General features: G+C 28.4%; 1 protein-coding gene across 4 annotated transcripts in view; it reads left to right on the top strand.

The window, feature by feature from the left end:
* LOC100164789 (serine/threonine-protein kinase BRSK2) overlaps positions 1–13,493 on the top strand; it is a 129,052-nt gene that overhangs the window by 26,933 nt on the left and 88,626 nt on the right. The window lies entirely within an intron of this gene.

Here is a 13,493-nt window from a genome sequence, read left to right as displayed (position 1 = left end):
TACGGGGTTACCCCGCGAAATGTTTGTCCACTTCTCCACTCATCTAAACTTTGAATATTTATAACTCATAAACTACTCGCCCCAAATTTGATTTTCATGTATCAAAATATTAAGAAAAATATTCTGCTTTGGAAAATAAAATTAAAACCCTATGTTGTCATTCAAAAAAGTAAAAAACTTAAAAAATTATAAGGATAAAACATATTTAAAAATATAATTTTTTAAGAAAAACGTTGTTTTATAAGCGACTAGAAACTATGTAAAAAAATATTTTCAAAAAAATGTATACTTTTTGAAATAATGAGTGTTCTATGATAAAAGAATCAACCAGTATAATATATATTATTTATCTTAATTTATATTAACTCGGCGTTATTATTAAAAAGTAGGTTATTCATGTTTGCTGATGATATAGCGCTATAGTTAATAATAATATAATAATATAATATTTTCTTTATTACGGAAATAAATTCCAATTACAGTTTTTTTTTTTTTTATAATGTCGATAATAATTGGGAAGAATTAAAACCAAGTGTTGAAGGTGACTTGTAAGTCACCTTCAACACTTTATCTATAATTGGATTGAAAAACCATAGTTTTATCATATCCCAATTCAGCACCCCGAATTCAACACCAAATATACATTTTGTAATATATATATAACTCTACTCCTTTTTTCTCTCTCTCAAAAAAAGGTGTATTAATATTTTATATCAGATGGAGCATAGATTAAATTGATTTGATTAATTTAATATTATTTTAAACAATTGTAAAATAGTGATTGATTAAATTTGTGGGACAGATTTTATTTAGGTACCTAAATTATTTATTATTAATTAATATTTTACTGGGTATATATTTTTCGGACATAATATATTTATTTCATTCACCAGTGATGCCGTATTATAAAGAAATTATATTTTGGCCTAAAACCTGAATGAATTACATAAAAGGCAGAGGTAGAGATTATAAAATAAAAAATGTGGCCTTTTAAGTATTTTCTTCATAGTTATTGATCTTGGAACTTTTGGTAGAAACATATTTTTGATAATGTTAATGGTTGGGTATATAGTGTAAAAAGGTTTTATTTTTTTATGAAATGATTGTGGGCGAGGTCAGAGTGTTTTATACACTGCAGACGTCTGTTGTATTGAGGTTTTTAATATTTTTAAAAGTATAATCAGTCTTTATGATTTTTAATATTTTTAAAACATATAATAATAATGTACAAGATGATTCAAGTTTTAATAAATATCCATAAAGCCTAAAACAATACAAATATGGATAAGCAGGCACTTTTTATGTACGCTTTCATAGTTTCAACTTTTAAACTGTATTTAGTAAATGCAATTAATATAAATTATGGTGACCTACAATTTAAGAAACATAATAATGTAATGTGTAAAGTCGTGAAGAGCTTTAAAAAGAATAAATGTATTTAGAAAATGATTGTCTAGCTAGCTTACATTATAATATTATAGGGAAGAGCTTTTGTAGCATTAATTTGTTTTTTTCTTAAATCCTATAATAGACATACCTGAATGCATCTTAATATCATGGATTCAGAAAACAAAGTCGGTTTTGCATATTTTAAAGTTTAAATTCCATCTTATTTTATTGCATGATTTATTGCTTAGTGCATTTTCTCATCTCGGCCGCATATTTAAAAGTTATTATATGTGCTCTGAATGAAATGAGAAATGTAATAATAATATAGTCTTATTATAAGATATTGCTTTATAGCAATCTGTTTGCGGCTTGTTAACTTTTGACACGTACAATTTTTCGTGTGAAAAATTCAAAATTAGTGAAAATATAAAGTTGCTTTTTTGCATATATTTTACTTCTTACTTCTTGGAGTAAGTCCAATTTGATCTCGTCTAGATACGATAACAAATATCAAAATAATCCCTCTCTCCACACACACACACACACACACACACACACACACACACATTTTTTTTTTTTTTTGTGCGCCTGTCATCACCTTTTGGAACAGTAAAAATACTTATTTTTACGGCAAAAAATTAGATTTAGTTTGTACTTTGGAGTAAGAACTTCGCAGTACTTTTCCATGTATAAAACCGTACTACGTCGACCAGCACGTAATATAATATGTTGATACAAAACCGATTAAATGTTATGGCTATCTTAAATAAATGGGGGAAAAATGCTGTTTAAAAATATTTAAAATATGCATTTTTTTAAATAAAAAATATATAGGTAGGTAACTTATAATATTATGATTAATATGTTTATTATAATGTTTCCACCATATTATTATCGATTTTACGTTCTGATTAAAACAAAATTAAAATCAAATTTAACGGCCTTTTCAATTTGCATATTTCACAGTAAATACTTAATACTATAAATACCTATATTATGTTAAAACATTTTTAAATGTATATTTTTAAGCTTTATTTTAGCAGTTTGGCCCAACAGGTAATAGTTGATAATGACTCTATCGTCGATAGACTACGTCACCACGTCAGCCATTTCAGTCATTAAAATATTTCTTCACCGCCAAACAGAAATCGATCGTGTTTTCCGTTGTAAGTACTTATAACACTATTGTATACCTGAGCGCATTATCTGAATCCTTATTCGTATGATGACAATTTATTATAATTACCTAAAGCACGATATTCGGATGACGATATGCGCTCGTATAATGGCCCGACAGCGGGAAATTGAAAAATCACCGATCACAACCGAGGACCCTCTGCATGTCTAATGTAAGAGTTCTAATACCTTTATAATTTCCGAGTACCTAAATAGCTGATTATTATAATAGTAGTTATGAGCTTTTAGGTTTTAGACGAGCAATGATGGAATGGCCATCTCATGAAATGCTGGTTCACCAATATACCTACCATATCTAAACTTTAAATATAACTCATAAGTATAGGTACCTACTATAACTACAGTTATTTTGGTCAAGATTCTCAGAAAAATATTCTGTTTTGGAATATGGGATTGAAAATGTATGTTATTGTCATTTAGAAAAGTATAAAAGTTTAAACTAAAATATTATAATTGTAAAAAATAAAGTTTTTTGTGACACATGAGTTACCGGCATTTGACACGATATTTTACAGTCGGTACCTACCTATAGTACACAAGAAATATTGAGTAGTGTTATAATAGTTATGTGCTCATAAAACTGTAACAGCCGCAACCGTAAGTTTTCGAATAATCGCCTAGTCGCGATGATGTTAGATGCTTTTTTTTCTCCTGTGTGTTCATAGTATGGTTCAATACTACTCTTCTACTGCCACCGTTTATTGTTGTGCAAATTCAAATACAATACCATACAATACAATACAATACAATACAATACAATACAATACAATACAATACAAATAAATACATCATCAGAATACCAGGTTATGCTGCATCACCTTACACAATAAAGATTAATATCAAAATGAAATAAATAGGACTTAGTCGATCGGGTGTATAGTCCAGTGGCGTATTTAGGTTTTTGTCATGGGGGGGAGGATATAATTTTATTCAGTCACCCAGCTATTTATGCTAGTGGCCTTAAATTAAGACTCCGAAAAATTTTGCATATTATATTGATCCTCTTGATCACCCCGTAAATAGGTACGCCACTGATGGATACCACCTAATATTGGCCTTTGTTTCAGCCTCAGCTGTTCTCCCGTTCAGTTCTTTGATCGTAATATGCTCTCAACCATAACATAGAAGGACTGAGTAGTACATTAGGATGCAGCCTGTAGTCGGTGATTCTTGAGAGACGGGACATGGGTGGGATGTCACATAACTAAATAACATACATTTTTGTTTCGATTAGTGAAGGTACTTAAAATAATCATAATACAATGGGTAATGCATGAGTTGTATAAGTCAAATGTACAGTTCGATTATTTAAATTGTTAAATACATAGTACATTTTAAATGTGTTTCAATTTAATAAACAAGAATTTTTTTCGCTTCTTTGCATATTTTGCATATTTTAATGATAACAAGTACATAACATGCATGCATTTTTCCGTTTATAGGTATACGTTTTTAATGCATATAGTTCCTGACTCAATAGTTGTTTTAATTGATTATATTTTTACCACTATGGATGTATATTTAATAACCTTCAATGGCGTTGTGTACTTGTGTAGTGTTACTGACTAGTGACTCAAAGTCAGAATGGGAACATGCTGAGAACAATATTATATTAGGTACAATAATAATAATAATTATGTCTTTGATGTGGACAAGTGTTGTAAGTTTTAACTGATACCCGTATGGGCCACTAACCGAGGTAATAATATGCGAGATGGTTCAAACATGTTTTTAATATATTTTCTAGATATTATGTTTTTTGATATTGTTACCTAATAACATAAATATTAATAAAGTTATTACGATAGGTTAATTTAATTTTTGTCGAGAACATTACATTTGACGGTACTAATTCAACCACCTGCAGTTAACTCACTTTTTTGGTAAAGCATATTCAGTAATATATATAAATATATTGTATTCAATATTTCAATAACATGATAAAAAAAAACACAAATGGTAGCAACAATTATAATGTCCTACTCTAATATATGTATTTAGCATAAATTGACTATACCAAACAGATAACTCTGGTTGTTTAAAAATGTTTTTTGGGTTGATTTAGTTCCTTAAATTTAATGAAATAATATTCTATAATATATTATTTCCTCAGTTTTTTTCAATTTTCGTATTTATATATTTATTATTATTTATTTACTATTTATTTTATATTTATTTTTAATCTAGTGGTTAATCAGTTAAGAAACATTTTTACAATAAGCACAAACGATGTTGTGGATTTATATAAAATATTCAATAAAATAAAATAAATTTAATTAAATTTAAGCAAATAAAATTAACAATATTTTAGAAACACTTTAACAGGGGGTTTGCGTGAAGTGACCCATAGATGGAACTATTTAGCTTTAAATAATGTATGAACTTTTAAACGTTTAAATAACATGAGTCATGAGATATTTGAGTAACAACTCCAGAGAGTTTTAACTATTTCTAGGAATTAAGAAAAAAATATAAAGGTTATTTTTATATTCTATATGATAAAATATCTATATTATACATTTATAAATGAACAGTATAAATAAAATTATTATAATCAATTTTTTTTTTAAACAGTTTTTACTATTTCTCAAAAAATTTATGAAAATAGAGTTATCTGGTTGTTGCATTGGCCTCTTAATTTATTAAATTATTAACATTTTATTATTATTATAGTTTATAATAATTATTTACCTATGTAATTTATTATTGTTACCTATTAACTTTATATAATAAACCCAATACAGCATTACCAAAGGGCAAATAACGGTGTTCGTGGTATAAATAGGCAATACCTAAACGTAATTTAAAATAAATCAAAATGTTTTGAAAATATCATGTTGTATACAAAATATAATAATAAAAGTAAGAATTTCAAGTCCCCACAAATAAAAATTATGAATTACAAGAAAATAATTATAAATGTTTTTTTTTTTTCGTATAAATATCGAATTTGATCAAAATGTCATCTTTAAATGTCTATAAAAAGAATTTCTTGGTTTTAAAATAAAATACTTATAGTGAAACATGTATTAAACTCTCAAGCCTTCCACATAAAAATTTAACATTTTGTACATTTTTAAATACAAATTAATTTGCAAATGTTCGTGATTTTGACGAATTCTGTCAACATTTTAACTTCAAATGCTTATAAAAAAATCTGGCTATATTATAGTATCTTTAGTATTTTCAAATTGTTATAATAACAACTTATGAGGAACCTTGAATTACATTTTCTAATCTTATATATGAATTTATTTCAGTATTTTTTTATCAAATGTTTAATAATTTTGATCGAGAGTAACTTTTTGCCAACAATAATTGAATAAAAACTAAAAAAAAAAATCTATTCCATATTTATCCATAGCTCAAAAAGAGTGAAAATATTTAAAAAATTATACCATATATATTATATTCATGTATAAAATACTATTATGTATAAGCATGTGATGAACATTTCATATATCTCTGATAATTATAAAAAAAAACCTATAACATCCTTACTCCTAATTGTTACTTTTTAAACCATTTAGTAGGTACTTAAAGTTTTTATTATACTATATTTTATATAATTATATTATTTAAATCCTATATTTACTTTATCTGAACCGTATTTATTATCAACTATCATTATATATTATTACTACCATTATTGTGTATAACCCATTATGTGTAATTGTGTATCATTATTCTTTGTACATTTTTATAAATAATAGCTGATCCAGTGCACTTCGTTGCCCGTTAAATGTACCAACTCTTTATGAATCAAGCTTTGTTCAATTCGTTATTTAATATTTGGTGTATGGTGTTCAAAACGTATCTTAACTTTTCCGTTGCCAAATAAAAATTCTGATTCGCAGCAGTATATTATAAGGTAGGCAATCTACCTGCGGTAGATCGCGGACCCCGTACTATTTGTACGTAAGTGTATGATTTAATTCGAGAGTATCAAAGACCAAAGTTATACCAAGTTTATAGTTCTTACTTAATTCCACCTACGGTGGATTAATATAATCAATTAATACAAAATCCTGACCCAACCGTACTAAAATCTAATGAATAAAAAAAACAATTTAACTCTTTTAAAATTATCCTATCTTCTACCCAGACGTCTAATCTACACACAAACATGAAGAATGGGCTGAAAGAATGGTCAAATGAAAAATGTTGGCCGTTTCTCCTTTAGTAGAGATGGCGTTACGCAAGTGGATGTACTCGTCTGATCGTAACTTTGACTGATTGAAATGAATGAGATTGAGACGCTTCATTAATATTCAAATTAAAAAAAAAATAATAATAAATAAATATTATTCTCAACTTCTATAACCCATAGCAGCCATTAATAAACAAAAATTTCTATCGTAAATCTCAAAATTCCCGTTTTAGCACTTATCGGGAGTAATCAATTTCCTTTTTAAATTAGCCTATGACACTCACAAATAACGTGGCTTTCTATTGGTGAAAGAATTTCCGAAATCGATTCAGTAGTTCCAGAGATTACTTTCGACAACGGTAACTAACGACTCCTCTTTATATAGTAAGTATAGATATTGACAAAAAATAATAATACAAATCAACAAAGGTGCCCGTGACCAATAGCAATCAATATACAATACACTATTATTATTTTAATTCACATCTTAACTTGTTGTTTTTGGCCATGTCGCCAGGTGTACACTTAAGAGGACTAACTCTGGATAACTCTGGAACCACTTATCGCACAGCGTACAAACTTCACAGAAACCATCTACATATCAATCTTAATGTGCCCTGACATTTTTATCGAAATTGGTTGGGTGAATCTTAGAGTTATAAAATGTATTCAAAATGTAAATTTATTTTTATATATACAGATTTTATTATATTACTATATTAGCAATCGCTAAAAATGCCAAAAAATTATAAAAATACTATACCTTGTTGACTTTATCATAAAAATTTAAAAATAAAAAAAAGTACTTAATATCTATTACCTAGCTTATCTAAATAATAATCTAAATGTTTATCTATCATAGATGGAAACATCAATCATCAACTACAATTAATAATCCTGTTTTTTGGATTCTGAGTGAAGCGACGAATGGCATTTTCACAATGATTTTTTCTGTATCTTTCATCACCTTTCGCTTTTGGAACAGACAAAAAATTTACTTTGCACTTTGAGAGGGGTTTTTAGTGGAAAATTAGACCTAATTATTTTGTGGGGTCAAAAGTGAAAATTCCCAGAACTTTTCTTCTCCCGTTGATTCAGCCAATCTATTCTCTAAATATTTCCTATCCGTTTTCAAGCCTCTTTTCCCTTCACCATCTAGTACCCATTTAGATAATTTATACCCATATAATCTACCATCAAACTGCCACTTTAGTCTTGAAGACATCCTTTCTGTATTTGGATCATTAAAAAAAAATAATTCTAACGGTCTAGACGGCATCTCTGCTCGACTACTATACAGTTGTCGGTATACTATTGCTATTCCAGTCTTCATTCTGTTCAAGCGCTCCTTAGACGAAAGCATTGTCCCCGATATATGGAAAACCTGTTCTATCACCCCCATCTTCAAGGCTAGCGACCGCTCTGACGTTTCCAACTATAGACCTATTTCTATCTTGCCACACCTGGCCAAACTCTTTAAATCCATTGTATATTCCTGTATCAAAAGAAACCTCAATCACATAATTATTGACTCTCAACATGGTTTCCGTCCTGGCAAGTCAACCATTACCAGCAGCATCTCTTTCACTACCTACATACTAAACAGTTTTGAGGCAAATAGTCAAGTTGACACAATTTTTACTGACTTCAAAAAAGCGTTTGACTCAGTAGACCATGGACTTTTCATTGCCACACTTTACTCTCTCGGTATCAGCCAGCCACTCATCACCTGGCTCACATCCTACTTAACATCTCGTAGACAATTTGTTAAGCTAAACAGAGCCGTTTCAGAATTATCTGTAATTTCCTTGGGTGTTCCATAGGGAGGTCATCTGAGTCCTCTTCTTTTTATCATATTTGTAAATTCAATAAATAAGTGTTTCTCTTTTGCCAAGGTTCTCCTACTTTCTGATGACATAATTTTTTTTGTAAAATTGACTCCCCCGCTGACTGCCTTTTATTACAAGCCGAACTGCATGCCTTCCTCGATTGGACGTGACACCTTAACCTACTCCTCAACTTGGACAAATGTCACTCTATGACTTTCTGCAGGAAACGTAGCCCCATATTACACTCATACTACCATGGTAGCTCCCCCCTTCTACGCGTTCATCTTATCAAACACCTAGGCTTCTATCTATCAACCACCCTCTCCTTCAAATATCACTTAAATGTTACTGTTGGGAAGAGCCTGAAGATCCTCGGATTAATCAAACGAAACACAACCCTCTTTACCTCCTCCACCTGTCTCCTTACCATCTACTTCAGCCTTGTCCGTTCCATCTTCGAGTATGGATCGATCGTTTGGTTTCCATATCTGGCCTGTGATCAATTACGTCTTGAATGAGTACAAAATTGTTTACTATCTTTTATTGCCTTTTTATTAAATATTGAACACACGCCTCATGATTATATCGTTCCCACTCCACTCTCAATATCCTAACTCTGGCACCACGCCGTAATCATGCGGACCTCATGTTCATCACATCACTACTCAACGGTACTATCGACACTCCCGACTTACTAGCCCCTGTTTCATTTCGCGTTCCATCCTACTCTACGAGACACCATTCTCTTTTCTCTATCCCTACCTATCTCACCACGTATGGTCATAACCAGCCTCTCCACAGAATGTTACACCTATTAAACCAACCTTGGTCCTACCACTTTACTTTTTTCAGCTTACTTATCTTCACTATTTTTTTAGTACTAGTATTTTTTAACTAAATTCTCTTCAGGGTGTATAATTATCAAATAAATCAAAATAATTTAAATTTCAGACGCTCGTAAAAAGTATTTGTAGAATTACGCTCCACCTTATTTTATTTCATCTAATATCAACATTATATGAGAAACCTTTTCTTACATTTTAAAATATTAGGTGTTAGTATTAGGTAAACATTTTGAAAATCTTAAATTACCAAATAATTGGCAATTTATAGCTATTTTGACGAAATTCGTAAAAATTCCAACTTAAACGCTCATAAAAGTTTCATGCGTATTTACACTCAATTTTTTTTTTAATTTCACTATTATCAACTACGAGAAACCTTATATTACATTTTAAAGCTTCTGACTAAACTAAAAATGTTTTATCGACGATTATAGAAAAAAATCTAAAATTTCACATGTCTAAATAGGTAAGTAGTAATAAAAAAGAGTTAAAATATTTTGATTATTTTACCATATATATAAAATGTTACTACAAAAATTTGGTAAAGATCTTCAGTTAGTCATTGTTGAATTATAACAAATTTGAACATCGGTTTTTTCGGGTTTTTTTTTTCGTAAAAAATTCCAGTTTTTCCGAATTATTGAGAAAAGTATTGGGAATTTTTTACTAATATTCCCCCGAAGTATCAACTATATTCACTTTCAAAAAAAAAAAAACATAAAAATCATTGATCATTGTAAGATACTAAAATCAATACATTCGTCGCTCGGTTCGAAATCTAAAATTTACCATGCAACTAAAGATTTTGTTATAAATGTTCAAAAGACATAACTCTGCTTATACTATCAATTAATATATTATAAATGGTCAAAACTGTTTATGTAAATGACATTCAATCGGATTCGAGCGAAATGGATTGCAAAATATTAACTGATAGTTATTAATAAAACCAACTTTCATGAAAAAAAAAACTGTTTTGTATTTATTACGATTGTGTGTGCATGCGCTTGAAAAATATGTAAATCCGAATATTCGAGTGGGGAATAAAACAATTATCCATTTTTTCTTGTAGGATGTTCCCACACGTTACAGGTGACCCAGGTGTCATTTAAATTAACTTGACAATTAATAAAAAAATTGGACGTACCTACCGAGTGAATTTTTATGTAACCGGTAAATCTCAGTCATTATTACCTCGATGTAACAATAAATATTATATTATTAAATTAAATTCATTTAAGCTAAATAATATTTTTTTCAAAAAATAAACTTTTTTTTACATAAAAACATAATTACAAAATACATGAATATGGAATACGATTTTACTTCGGTGTTTACAAATTACATAGAATATATAGGAACCTACAAAATAGGTTGTACCTTTATGAAAATAAAATTGAAAATCTTATCTCGATAATTTATCTCAGATAATCATTTTATTTAAATAGATAGATAAATAAATGCTTTTATTACCTATATACTTATAATAGATACAGTATTGCTGACATACGACATTACAGTGACATAATCAAATATTCAATAACGAGGTGCACTGGACACCTAGGTAATGCAAACTTGAGTGGTTCTCTACTTTCTTCCTTTTTAATGTTTTAATTTCTAACTATGATATTAAATATGTATTTCGTCGTCTAAAAAAAAAAATAAAATACTTAAAATAGTAATGATGATTATGGTAAAAACTGAAATTAAAGAAAGAAACGTTAGTAATTGTCAATAAATAATAAGTGTTTAAATTTAAATGTGTCCTACATCGTGTCCTTGTATAAAAGGCATAGGTAGACTGTATAATATTATAATCAAATCAGAACATGGCGTACGAAGTAAATAAATTAGTTTTAAATAAAAATGATTTTAAAAAAATACGTTTTTGATTATAGTCTGGAAAATGTATTGAAAGTTTAAATGCGCAGTGAAATATTCCATCCATAGATATTGCAATTTAAAATTAATATTGTGTAATACTCTTGCCATTTAAACACATTTCCCAAAAGTCATTGATCAGAGATATTTTATTTATTTTTTTATGATCTCGTCAATAATTATTGAAATAAATAATTTACAACGTTATTGAAAACTGAGTTTTATTCAGAATGGTTTCCATTCCTTTCTAATGTATATAAAAAATACAACACCATTATATTATTGTATAATACATTATTGTTAACGTGGAAAGTGAAGCGATACATAAGTTTCCGATATTGTACCGGAAAGTCTGATTCGTTTCAATTTAGTCATTCAAAAATGTTTGTGAGTTGAACTTTGATTTTCAAAATAAATCTTATTAAAAAGTAAATGAAACAGTGGCGCCGAACCCTATATTCAGGTAGGGCGGATGCCCTACCACATAATACTTAGGTGGTGGGTGGGTGGTTTGGTGGTTCAGTGATTGTGTCAACGAGTTACTTATACTTGGACTTATTTTTGTAGCATACGCCTTTACAGGCAATTTACAGCCTAAATACAGCCTAATTAAAACCATGATAATTAGTTAGTAAATATAGTATGCTAGGTACCACGGTCGTCGGTCTTATCATGTAGGTACTAATCACTAATATTACTATATTATCAAAATTGAAATTGTTTTCGTTATCTTTGTTATTGGTGATTTATAAATAGAATCTGCACGTTATCGTATTGGTAAATCCCGATTAATGATTATAAATCATAATACATCCATACTACTTAACTACAGTTAACAACAACCACAAGTCCACTGTTCACCACCGTATTGCCGAAAAATACTTCGACTCGAGTGCTTGACGTTTTCATGTCTTTTCAATTTTAATTATCTGTAAAAACATTGTGAATACCTACTCAATACTGAATTGTGAGCATTTACTTTTTCATAAGCAGTTTTGTTTATTTTTATTTACTTACTATGTCTGTCGTTGAAGAATGTATATGTGGTAAAAAAAAAAATACTTTAAATCCGACAAATTGGGCACGACATATAAATGCGTGTAAAACAATAAAAAAAAAAAATTCTTCTTCAAGTATATTTACATACTTTAAAAGATCTATGACGCCTTCTAGTTATTCTACTGAACCTGAATTAAATGCAAAAAAATTTAAAAAAACTGGTAAGTGTTATGATATATTACCTACATATTATTATAATTTGTAATATTATGTAGAATTAAACTATTTTATTTAACTTTAACTAATATATAGAGAGCCGGTAGATACCTATTACCTATTTGGCTATATATTAAATCATTTTTAGATTTATGAATTTTGATAATTCTTCCAATAACTTTTAATTTTTAAGTGTGTTAGTAGTTGTAAATTAATTTTCTGTTAAATATGTAATTCCTAGACCTTTATGGCCCTATATATAGTTTACAGTAATTTTAATAAAAGTTTAAACTCATATTTAATCATATATTATTTACAAGAAAGACATTTGAGATCAGACACATAAAAATAATTTTTATATTACAATATTTTTATTTTAACTCATTTAAAACAGAATATTTTCTATACTTAACAATCTTTAATTGTATGTAACTAAGAATAAATATTTATAAGTTATAACAGTAGCCATGTACTGCACAGTTAGTGTTTTAGAATGGTATATTTTATTTTGATCTGCACAATTTGTGTTGTATTGCACTCTAGTGTAAGGGATTGCACTCTAGTGTAAGGGCTGGACTATTTACTAAGTACTAATTTAGTGTAAGAAAATTACTCTAAGTTTTTTCCATTTCTTTAAAATTAATTTACTTTTAAACTCGCATCCGATAAAGGACAGGTATTTATTTAAATATTGTGGGTTTGTCATGACTTTTAAATTATTATTTAATGAATAAAATAATAAATACAATTTGTTTAGCGATTATCTATGTATAAGGTGTATAAAATATATATTGTATTGATTTCCTAATATCATAAACAATTTTATATCAAACAGAGAGTGAAGTTCCAAGTCATAACAGCTTTGAAAATCAAAATATGTCTGTTCCAGTTTTTGATAGTGTAGAAGGTATGTATTATGTTTTTATAATAATAATAATAATAATAATATGTATAACCTAAATGTATCTTTTTTTTCTTTATAGAAAA

Source organism: Acyrthosiphon pisum, chromosome X (genome assembly GCF_005508785.2).
Source record: "Acyrthosiphon pisum isolate AL4f chromosome X, pea_aphid_22Mar2018_4r6ur, whole genome shotgun sequence".
NCBI lineage: Eukaryota > Metazoa > Arthropoda > Insecta > Hemiptera > Aphididae > Acyrthosiphon > Acyrthosiphon pisum.
The sequence above is the reverse complement of the archived record's forward strand: the minus strand, read 5'-3'. Positions and strand labels throughout refer to the sequence as shown.